Source organism: Phycodurus eques, chromosome 10, assembly GCF_024500275.1.
Source record: "Phycodurus eques isolate BA_2022a chromosome 10, UOR_Pequ_1.1, whole genome shotgun sequence".
Classification (NCBI taxonomy): Eukaryota; Metazoa; Chordata; class Actinopteri; order Syngnathiformes; family Syngnathidae; genus Phycodurus; species Phycodurus eques.
The window spans coordinates 6,797,672-6,808,879 of record NC_084534.1 but is presented as its reverse complement, the minus strand read 5'-3'; the positions used below and the strand labels follow the sequence as shown (position 1 = coordinate 6,808,879).

The 11,208-nt window shown below is 41.4% G+C and overlaps 1 protein-coding gene across 2 annotated transcripts in view; it reads left to right on the top strand.

The window, feature by feature from the left end:
* The first annotated feature begins 5,519 nt into the window (after window positions 1-5,519).
* The window catches only part of ccdc120b (coiled-coil domain containing 120b), a 30,469-nt gene continuing 24,780 nt past the window's right edge, over window positions 5,520-11,208 (top strand). For both annotated transcript variants that reach the window (XM_061687764.1, XM_061687763.1), the window contains exon 1: window positions 5,520-5,910. The gene's annotated coding sequence lies outside the window, so the exon portion shown is untranslated. The remainder of the gene's footprint in view (window positions 5,911-11,208) is intronic.

Below are 11,208 nucleotides of genomic sequence, written 5' to 3'. Positions count from 1 at the left end.
TGTCAGGTCCATTTTCTTTCGTACCGTTGAAATAAGGCGCACTTAAAAGTCTTACATTTTTTCCAAAATGGACGGGGTGCCTTATAATGCGGCGCGCCTTATGTGTGCACCGAGTTCCAAAATCTATAAATGTCGTGTGCTGTGTGGGAGCATTTCCTGCCGACACGCTGCTTATACAGAGGAAAAGCGGACGTAAAGTGGGAAGGGTGCGCGTGACAGAGGATGCTGAAGGCACCCCCCCCCCCCCCCCTGTAGGTATATAGCGCCAGTATGTGCATTCTGTTTAAAATAACCCAAACATATATTTTAAAACACACCATTGGGAGAAAAAAAATGACAATTTTCACATTTTTTATTTTTTTTTTTCACATCAATTTTCACAATTTTCACATTTTCATGGATTGAAATGTAAGGCTTAGAGATTGGGACAGCTACTTCCCAATAGAAAGTACCTAGGAAGGTAACATAAATGATGATTTTGATTTTTTTATATTTAGCTTAATAACTATCTAGTTACAGTCTTGTGTTTAACTAGATCATAACATAATCTTATTAAATATTGAAGGTCTGAATTCTTAATTATTTTGTTAAATACTTTTTTTTTATTGTGGGACAGCAATTTGCACGAATTCTGTAGAATGGCCCATTTACAAACAAATCCTCCACGAAATGGGCCTCGAAGACAGCACAATTCTGGTTCCCGAAATGCTTGTCTCCCAAAATAAATTTAAGATCTTTATTCCTCAGCTACTTTTGAGTTTAGCAGGTGACGCGAAGTTTAAGCTTTGCACAAGATGCAGCCGTATTGCCACTAAACAGTTATTCCCAAGATGAGTGGGCGTGTAGCAACCACGAAGTAGGCAGGTCCTTGAATAATGAGTTAACGTTTGACATCACAAATACACAGATCGGGTCATTTTGCAAGCCTTATGCGTTTATCGTCTTTTGCAACCTTTGGTGGGAGCTGAAACTCCTTATCGCCCACAGACAACTGATCTGGATCTGGAGAAGATCTGGATGTAGGAGTGGGCCAAAATCTCTGCTGCAGTGTATGCAACCTGGTAAAGAAGTACAAGAAACATTCAACTTCTGTAATTGTTCAATGTTTCTTTACCAAATAAGTTATATTTTTCTTTTGTATCAAATCCTTATTTCATGCAATCAAATGCAAATGAATTATTCAAAAATCGTTCAATGTGATTTTCTGGATTTTTTTAGACTGTCTCTCACAGTTGAAGTGTACAGTACCTATGATGAAAATTACAGACCTCTCCATTCTTTGTCAGTGGGAAAACGTGCAAAATTGGCAATGCATCAAATACTTATCTCCCCCACTGTGTGTTACAATTCCTGGTCTTGACGAAGACTTTGGTGGAACATTACTATTTGCTTTCCTTTTATTTATTTGTAGTTTCCTAAAGAAATTGTTGAACCCTAAATTGTTGAAAACATGTTTAGAATATGAGTTTAACATGTGCAGAATTGTGTTGAAATAAATATTTCAGCTGAGTCTACATTAAATGGGTCCCAGGTGCCTGAATATGTGATGTATCTCATAACCTGAAAGAATGTAATGTGCATTATTCAGTGGTGTGCCATGTTATTGCAGCGGTTTAATCATAACGGATGTAAAGAGACCGGACCCCCTTGAGACTGAAGATACTTCACTCGGTTCCATGCTTTTATTTTATAATCATGAGGTGTTAATTGAGAGGAAGCCATTATAATGCCTTTATTTTATGAACCTGGCATCTGGAATTCGCAGACTTTTGTCTTGAAGTCCTTACGCAGTAATTAAAATGTTATCATATAATTTTCCTTTTGTAAGTTAAAGAAATCTGAAATTGAATATTTGTTTCGACTACTGCTTGCGGTGCTGTTGTGGCCCTTTATGATACATATATTTAATGCACAGAAAAATTAAAAATAAACAAACAAACAGTTTTGCCGGACAACCAGGGGCCCCCCACATGCTCTGGGCCCTGGGACAGTTGTCCCATTTTTACCCCCACTTCAATACCTTCCTGTCGATGACCATGCTTTCTTCATCTTGCGAGTTCCAATATGAGCTGTATCAGCAATTATGTTACTGATGTGTTTGCATTTTTCTTTAGCTTCTGGAAATAAAATGCACGGGGGTATAGATTATATGTAGTTGTGAATGTGAGCGTGAATGATTGTTCGTCTATATGTGCCCTGTGATTGGCTGCCGACCAGTCCAGGGTGTCTTGCCCAAAGTCAGCTGGGATAGGCTTCAGCTCACCCGTGACCCTAATGAGGACAAGGGGTATATGGAAATGGATGCCCATTGGTACTGGATACAGTACATGAAATAATTTGAAGCATCTCAGGGCAATACAACACCACGGTAAATAACTAGACCAATCAACATATTGTGAAATGAATAGCTCTCTGAGATTGTCAGTCAGTGTTTTGTCTTTATAAAGGCAGTGTTTTGACAGCACTATTGTTTACGGGTGTCATTATTTCATTGGACAGGTGTACCTAATGTTGTGGCCTTTTAGGAGATATATCGTACTATTGTCTGGGAGATTATTCCTCCAGTTAATCCTTTTGATGCGTGATCCAAAATCCAGAATAGCAAAATCCTCCAGCAGCTAAATTAAAATAAAACTGAGCTCCTTCCTCTTGCAAGCCCAAGGATCTTAAATACATTCCTGGTGTCTGAGAATCCATGGCAATACATAAAAATGGAAGTTATTAGATTTTGCATATCTACTCATTGACATTTTTATATAAAAAAAAATGATGGGCTACCCCGACTGGTTGGAGCGTCAGCCTCACAGTTCTGAGGACCGGGGTTCAATCCCCGGCCCCGCCTGTGTGAAGTTTGCATGTTCTCCCCGTGCCTGCGTTGGTTTTCTCCGGGCACTCCGGTTTCCTCCCACATCCCAACAATATGCATGAATTGGAGACTCTAAATTGCCCGTAGGTGTGAATGTGAGTGTGAATGGTTGTTTGTTTCTATGTGCCCTGCGATTGGCTGGCAACCAGTTCAGGGTGTACCCCGCCTCCTGCCCGATGATAGCTGGGATAGGCTCCAGCACGCCCGCGACCCGAGTGAGGAGAAGCGGCTCAGAAAATGGATGCATGGATGTTGGGCCACCAACCGCTTTACCAAGAAACTACAATACTCTAACGTCTGATGTTTTTTTACTTACATATTTCCATGCATTGAACAGAAAACACTGTGTCTATGACTCATTGTACAACACTGACGGATGCAGAAATGGGGAGAAGCAGAATCTTTTTCCAGGTCACACGACACACTTGTTTCTAGGCAGTTTTCATGCGGCTTAATCATAACTGCCAAATTGTTCATTGTGAAAATCAACATCTAGGTTGTTTGAATGGCAAACTATGCGCTGATGGTGAATTGAACTGAATGTATTCATTTATTTATTTTCATTAGTGGTTAGCCCGTCTGCCTTACAGTTCTGAGGTCGGGGTCTGAATCTGCGCTTTGGCCTTCCTGTGTGGAGTGTGCATGCATGGGGTTTCCCTGGGTATGCCGACTTCCTCCCACATTCCAAAAACATGCATGTTAAGATAAATGAAAAGTCTAAATTTTCCATAGGTGTGAATGGGAGCGTGAATGGTTGTCTGTCTAAATGGTCAATTCGGATGTGCAGGGCCTCTCACCCAAAAAGCTCAGCTTCAGCTCACCTGTGACCCTAACGAGTAAGAGCTGTATAGAAAAAGGATGGCTGGATGTTTGTCGGCAAGCAGCATAAGAACATATTTGTGGTTTGTAATTCTTCCGTCACTTGTACTTTTAAATTAATGTAATTAAAGTTCAATGTGGACTGTGATTGTCTGGCAACCAGTCCGGGGTTTACTGCGCCTTTCGCCTAAAGTCAGCTGGGGTAGGCTACAGCCTGTGACCCGTGAGGATAAGTGGCACATAAAATGGATGAATCATGGATGGATGTTCATTGTGGCATGTGCTTGGTAAAAAAATGAATAATATTTTATTACTTGTGTAGCTTATAATAATGCTTTCTATGATTCTTAGCTGACATTTCGCATGGTTGGAATTGGGAAGTGACTGTTTATTACACAGTGCACAGTGAATGTGCAGTACCATAAAAGTGCAAAGAAATGCACGATTTCACTGTCACCACACTATTTTTGTTATTTTCCTTAGTAAAAAGTATTTGATTGTTGTTACTTTTTTATTTACACATTAAGAATGCAGTTTCACTGGCGTGTTAAAACGCGCAATGCATTGTGGGTTAATTGTTCATACCGAAGTGCGCGGTCGTGAATCGTCATACAATAAGGACTGACTCACTAAAGGACTTACAATACGGTAATAAATAATATTTAAGATGAAAAGTGAGAACTCTCAACTTGGTCTGGAGTCCGGACTGAGAGCTGGTTGAACGTGCTGCACAGCTGACATCACGTAGTAAGAAAAATAAGTTTTCTCGCTCTTTGCATCAAAATTACTGCGGTGGGAGCAATGGTGTGTGTGTGTTCGTGTGTGTGTGTGACTCACTTTCACATTTACGTACATGCACGCACGCACACTTCATGGACCACTATCGGCCTCTATCTATCTATTAGTTAAGAGTCTTTAGAGAAGTGTACTGAGAATGGTGTGCTTGTTTACATTTAGTTACTTACTGTACTGTGTTGGCATGTCAAGTGTGCAGTAAGTTGCTGATTTAATGTGGCCTCAACTACACAAATGTTTCAGTTATTGGTTCATGTTGAAGACATCATTCTGTAACTTGTGTGCCGTACATTACCAAGTAATGGGTACAGTTAAGCTAATGTTTTTTTTCGTACTGTGGATAAGTGATATTCCTGCCACTTGGCAGCTGCTGAAAGTCACTAAAAAGCGACTTTTTTCCTCCAATGTAGTTACTTTTGAAATCAAGTAATCAGTAAAGTAGCTAAGTTACTTTTAAGCTCAAGTAATCAGTAAAGTACTCAATCTACAGTGGACTCCCGCTTTTTACAAGGGATGGGGGCCGGGGCCGACCGTGAATAGCAAAAATCCACAGATAATTGACGGCCATTAGAATTGCGTTGAAAAACAAATGCTTTTTTTTTTTTCGAACCCTAAAAATCCTTGAATAAGTGTTGGGATAAACCACCAATTAGTGTTTCGGGAAAAAAAGAAAAAAATAATATTTGAAAAAAAAAATCATCAAATATATGACTAGGGGGTGTCGAACCGCGAGTGCGCGGGGGTCCACTGTACCAACAACGCATAGTGAAAGGCAGAAAAATTAAATGCTAGATGGCAGAAGGTGTGTGTATGTATATAAATGTCACATTTTGTGACATTTGTGTCTGGTGGCGGCGATTTTTTCTTGTGTAAAATACTGTATATGCGTTGGCTCAATAAAGGTTGGGTTGGTTACTGTTAAGGAAAACAGCGCCCTCTGTCGCAAACAAAACGCTAGGATGTGACGACACTGGCTGTCATTAATTATGTTTTGGTAGGCAAGTGTATTGTACGGAAGTGTAGTATTGCGACACTCGTGCGAGTCGAATTAACTCTTACCAGGCGTGAATTTTCGCCACATTTACAACATGTCAGCCAGGACTCCTCGGTTGGATTCCATCGGGGGCGTGCTGCATGTGGGCGGGTCTTCGCACTCCTTTTAGTCCGCTCAGCTCAACTGGGATGCGAAGCGCTCAGTGACCGAGTTCGTGCGGGGCTACCATGAACGAAGGGGTGAGAACGCGTGTTACGTTCACTTAAAGGTTCATAGCGCAGTTGTAAAAGAAGAAGAAGAAGCAGAAGAAGAAGAAGAAGCAGAAGAAGAAAAAGAAGAAGAAGAAGAAGAAGAGGCAGTCGTGTCACCCAGCAATGATTCTTGTTCCAGGTTTGAGGACCATGGAGACCTCCCAAGGCATCGGTCATGCTCTCCGGTAAGAGAGGATTCATCTCCAAAGTCTTAACACTCATTTAACCTACCGTTTCGGCTTTAAATCAATGAATCCAAAATACAGTGCATACATATATTTCTAAGTATAGAAACGTGTTTCTTAAATTTTGGGAATCGCGTGTGATACTGTCGTTTGCGGCTATGCAGATGCATGTCTGTGGATGCAGCCTCGCTCGTCCGAGGCACCACTTCAAACGCAATATTTGGAAATCATAACAGAATGAACGTCAGCGTATCTTTCCCCAATGTCACGCCTGGTGCCACATGGACGCCGTGAATGTTTGTACGAGTCGTTTTCGGTAACACATGTCGTGGATTGCAAGCACATCTAAAATGAATTAAAGCCTGCAGTCTCACAGGAGAAATGCGTGTCATGCTTCCCCCTGTTGCTGAAGTGTAATGGAGCGAAATGTAGACATAAAGGCGTGTTTCTACGGGTGGGCTCACTTGATTTCTATGGATGCTATCTGCTGTATAAATACTGCTTTCTCCCATGCAGCAGTGTGAAGGCCTATCATTAACAGATTCCTCAACAAGGATGTCTGCCAGGTTCTGAAAAAAAAAAAAAAGAAAAAGGGTCAGTCAATGCCTGCAGGGGGTTGTCCCTAGCAAAAGACCCCTCTCGAAAGTAATGATTGTTGTATGGTCTGTTGTTGTATTTCCCTAAAGGGATGTTACAGCTTTCCCAAAGAGACTTTGTTTATTTGATTTGTTGCAGCCTTTTCATCCCGATCTCTTTAACACATGCTGCTGTTTGTTTTCCCTCTCTAGTCTCATGTCCACCCATCTGCTTCGCAATGAGCCACTCCCTCTTACACCACTTTGTATGTTGCTATCAAACATCATGGGGAGTGGATGTTGACCCAGGTCACAGTACATTTTGCCATTAAGTTCATTCGGGGTGACGTTACTCTTTATTTTGCCTAGCAGACACAGACTGAAAAGATTCTGGAATATTGGATGTTGTCAGCTTTTTAGGCCACTTTTTTTTTTTTTTTGCAAGCTTGGATTTAAAAGGATGCCTTGTGAGTTCAGGGAATCAAGTCTCAGAGCACATCTGCAATTGTGAAGTCACCCACATTTTTTTCTGAATCACATCAAAACGGTGCTCATGTAATTAGTGCAAGTATATGGATGTGACTACAGTATATGCACTGTGTGTAGTTCTGAAGCCTTACATCAACAAAGTAGATTATAGGTACAGCAGAACATCAAAATGTGGACTTACACACAGATCTGCTTCAAGGTGTTACGGAGAAAAGAGAAAATGTATCAGAATAATCCCCTCTGACGTTTGAGCCACATTCCTTTCTTTATTACTCCCCCCACCTTGGCTTAAGCAGAATCCAGATTTCAGCTATCTCGATTTGTTTCACCCGTAGCAATTGTGTCAAACTTGCAAAGGTGAGTGTCAAGGCCAGAGAAGAGCAGTAACCCATGTCTGAATTGGTCAGTAAAAGCTAAGCTGCCCTGCTTTTTGCTGATAAAAGTATTATGAATCAGTATTTCAAGAGGATGGAAAGCAGAACTCATGGTGGATATGTGGTCCACCACACCTCCATAAAACCTGAGCTTGCCAACTGCGGCTTCAGACTAATTTGGTCGGTATGGCTCAAGTGGGAGAGCGGTTGTCCCCCAACCCAAAGGTTGTGTGTTTGATTGATGTCAAAAATGCCCTTGAGCAAGATACTGAACCCCCAGTTGGTCCTGATGCTGCATCATCAGTAGGTGAACCTGAGACCTTGAAGGTAGAACAGCCCATTTACCAAGCTCATTTTTAAACCATGCATAATTGGTTTAATAATTGCTTTCACTAATTGTATAGTGGTTTACTCACCTGACTTCTGCACAGGCACCATGGGTTCAATTCCCACTCAACAACGGTGTGAATGTGAGCGTGTGAATAGTTCTCTGTCTGTGATTAACGGGTATCACAGTCCAGGGTGTGGTCTGCCTTTTACCTTACCTCCAACTCCCTGCAACGCTGAACAGGATAAGTGGTACCGAAAATTGTTGGATAATGTTTATGTTTTCCAAATTTTTAACATTGACATCCACAAACATTGTTCCCCATAGATATTACAGTGGTGCCTTGAGAGACGAGCTGTCGTTCAGCCAATTTTCTGCTTTGACTTGGGAGCAAAAATTTGACAAGCGAGCAGTGTATGGTGGCAGTGAATGCAACTCAACTCACTTCACATCAAGCTGCAGTTTAGCAAATAGTGAACAATTAACGTAATTACTCGTGTATTATGCGCATTCCCCCCAATATGACATGGGTACGTATGACTGCATATATGTGCAGTTGTGCTCATAAGTTTACATACCCTGGCAGAATTTGTGAAATATTTATTTATATATATATTTAAATATGACTGAACAACAACCATCATTAATTTCTTTATGGTTATGTTTTATTTAATGATAAAGCTTTCCTGAAATGCTTAACCGTTTAATTTGAATCGCATTAAAATAAAATTAAAAGTGTTTCGCCTGGTCCTTCGTTTTCTTTAAAGAATTGTACACATCTGACTAATTCTGCCTGGGTAATCAAACATGAGCACAACTGTGTTTTCTAATTTACTAAATAAAAGTAGGGCTGTGAATTTCAAAATGAGAGCAGGTAAATTAATAAAAGGATTACGTGTTCAAATCAAGTGCTTAACTTCAGAATGATTCTTTGAAAAAAACTAACAAAATTCAGATAATACTTTGTTTTTGATCATATGGGTAAAAGCAAAATCATGTATTGTAAAAAGGCATTATATATAAGTAGAAGGGTTTTCCAGAATTTTGAGGTCAACTTTGGGGGTGCGTATTATACATGCATTATACACGAGAAATTACGGTAATCAAAAAAGAGTCTTCAAGCTTTTTATTAGCAATCCCAGTTGAAGTTTACCGCCAAACTAAACATCAAACAATGAGAATTACATATTGTGTATTTAAAACAACCACATAACTTTAAGTCATTCTGGTTAGTTTCATGCCAACAACTATGCAAAAGGCCGTACACAGGCTAAGGAATAGCATTGGTGTTGTGTTGTTATAACCCTTTAAGCAATGCCTATTTGTAACATAAATGGTGCAGTAATAATTGATAAGTAACACTAGCAGCTAGCCAGTTAGCCACTAGCTAGCTAGCAGTCGACCCCACTGCCTGGACTTGAGAGTCTCACCATCTTCACTATGCTCAGCGCACTCATCCTCGTGATTTGAGCCTTAGCCTTCTTCCGGTTCGTTGTCTTCTTCTGATTGGTTATGGGCAGGCAACTTTTTCTGACATCCATGCTGCTCCTTCTGAATGTTTCAAGTTTTTTTTTTTTTAATTTCATTTCAAGTTCATGTCTCACATACTCAATTGGACAGGTATAACCAATAGTTAAAGGCTTGAGTATCTTTCCAGTGTATAAACAATACAACATTACCCACATAAAACAATATCCACATATCTCACCTAAATAAATGGTACTCACGTCAGCATTTTTCACCCAGTGCAGTTCAATATGCGTATGTGTGCGGGCATTGGGCGAGAATTTGGGGAGGCCGTGATCCTCCTGGGTCTTGATCTGCAGGTATAGATGTCCTGAAAATTGGAAAGGGTGGTTTTGATGGTGGCGGCACAGTGGCCGACTGGTTAGAGCGTCAGCCTCACAGTTCTGAGGACCCGGGTTCAATCCCCGGCCCCGACTGTGTGGAGTTTGCATGTTCTCCCCGTGCCTGCGTGGGTTTTCTCCGGGCACTCCGGTTTCCTCCCACATCCCAAAAAACATGCATAAATTGGAGATTCTAAATTGCCCGTAGGTGTGCATGTGAGTGCGAATGGTTGTCTGTCTGTTTGTATGTGCCCTGCGATTGGCTGGCAACCAGTTCAGGGTGTACCCCGCCTCCTGCCCGATGACAGCTGGGATAGGCTCCAGCACGCCCGCGACCCGAGTGAGGATAAGCGGCTCAGAAAATGGATGGATGGATGGATGGGTTTTGATGGTCCACTCAGCTGGTGTTCCCCATGAGTGTAGAGGTTCTTGAGCAACCTGAAGCGAAGCTTGAATTCTATTAACTGTCTGAGATGATAAGGAAGCTTGGTTGGCTTGTTTTATTTTAATAATTTTTTTTACCGGAGTGTAGAGTTGGTGGGACGAGTCTTGGGAAATGTGGATGCTGGCGTATTTGAAGATTTTCCCCCTTCTGCACCTGGGCCCCATTTATGCATAGCAGAAGAAAGATCCTCTGCTGCTTCCCAGAGAAATCCACTATGAGCTCCTGGTGCTGATCTTGGGTGAAAGGAGGTCTAGTGAGGTACATTGATGTTGTCACCCATGATGACTTCCAGGTTTTTATGTCTTTTAAGCACATCCTTTCAGAAAATTTAAAAATTCTAATTCTAAATTGTACCATTGGGCTACCATTGTATACTCTCACTTCACTACGCATCACAGCACAGTAGTGAGTGAGAGATACTCTTGGAGTTACGCTGTTGAGTAGCATGAGTGTGCAAGCCACGTTTTCTGCTTATCAAATAATCAAGGCTTGTTGGAGAGGATGAGGGGCCATGGTTTGACCATGTTATCATGATTTGTCACATCTGCAGCCTGAAACAGTTGGACAAGAAGGAAACATTCCCTCTCATCTTAGCGGGAACTGTATAGTTGTAACCCTTGTCTGGTTACCATGTGTATGTTCACAATAGCAGCAGCTGTGTCAACGCCAGCAGTCAACATGAGGGCTGGCTGGCCTCACCTGTGCACAGTTGGTGTGAGATGATGTTTCAGCTGCTCTTTTACACGTCAGCTGCTCTAAAGTCGCTTAGTTAACAATCAACTAACAAACATCTTGTGCGTCCCTTTCCAATTACAATGGGACCAGGGCTGCATGACAAAAGCAGAAGTGTGTTTATGTTCGTGCATTGTGTTTTGACCATTCATCTAGAAAAAAAACTGAAGAGGTCAGAGGTCACTGATGTTAAACAAGAGCGCCCAACTCACAATCTCTGTTGTAGTTTGATGGGATTGAGGTCAAGGCCCATGTTCTTCCACATCAAACTCATTGAACATCCCGTTATGGACGTTGTGTTTGGCACTGGGGCACAGTCAAAAAAAGGCTCCAAACCTCTGTTCAAAATGTCCAAATTAATTGATTTAACCCTAACCCCTGATTAGGGGCCGAAATTAACTTTTTGACTCACCGGTCAGGTTGGCCGGTAGTTGAAAAAAATCCACCGGCCAAGCATATTTTTTTTACCAGCCTAATTATAAAATAATTTTACATAGGGCTGCACAAT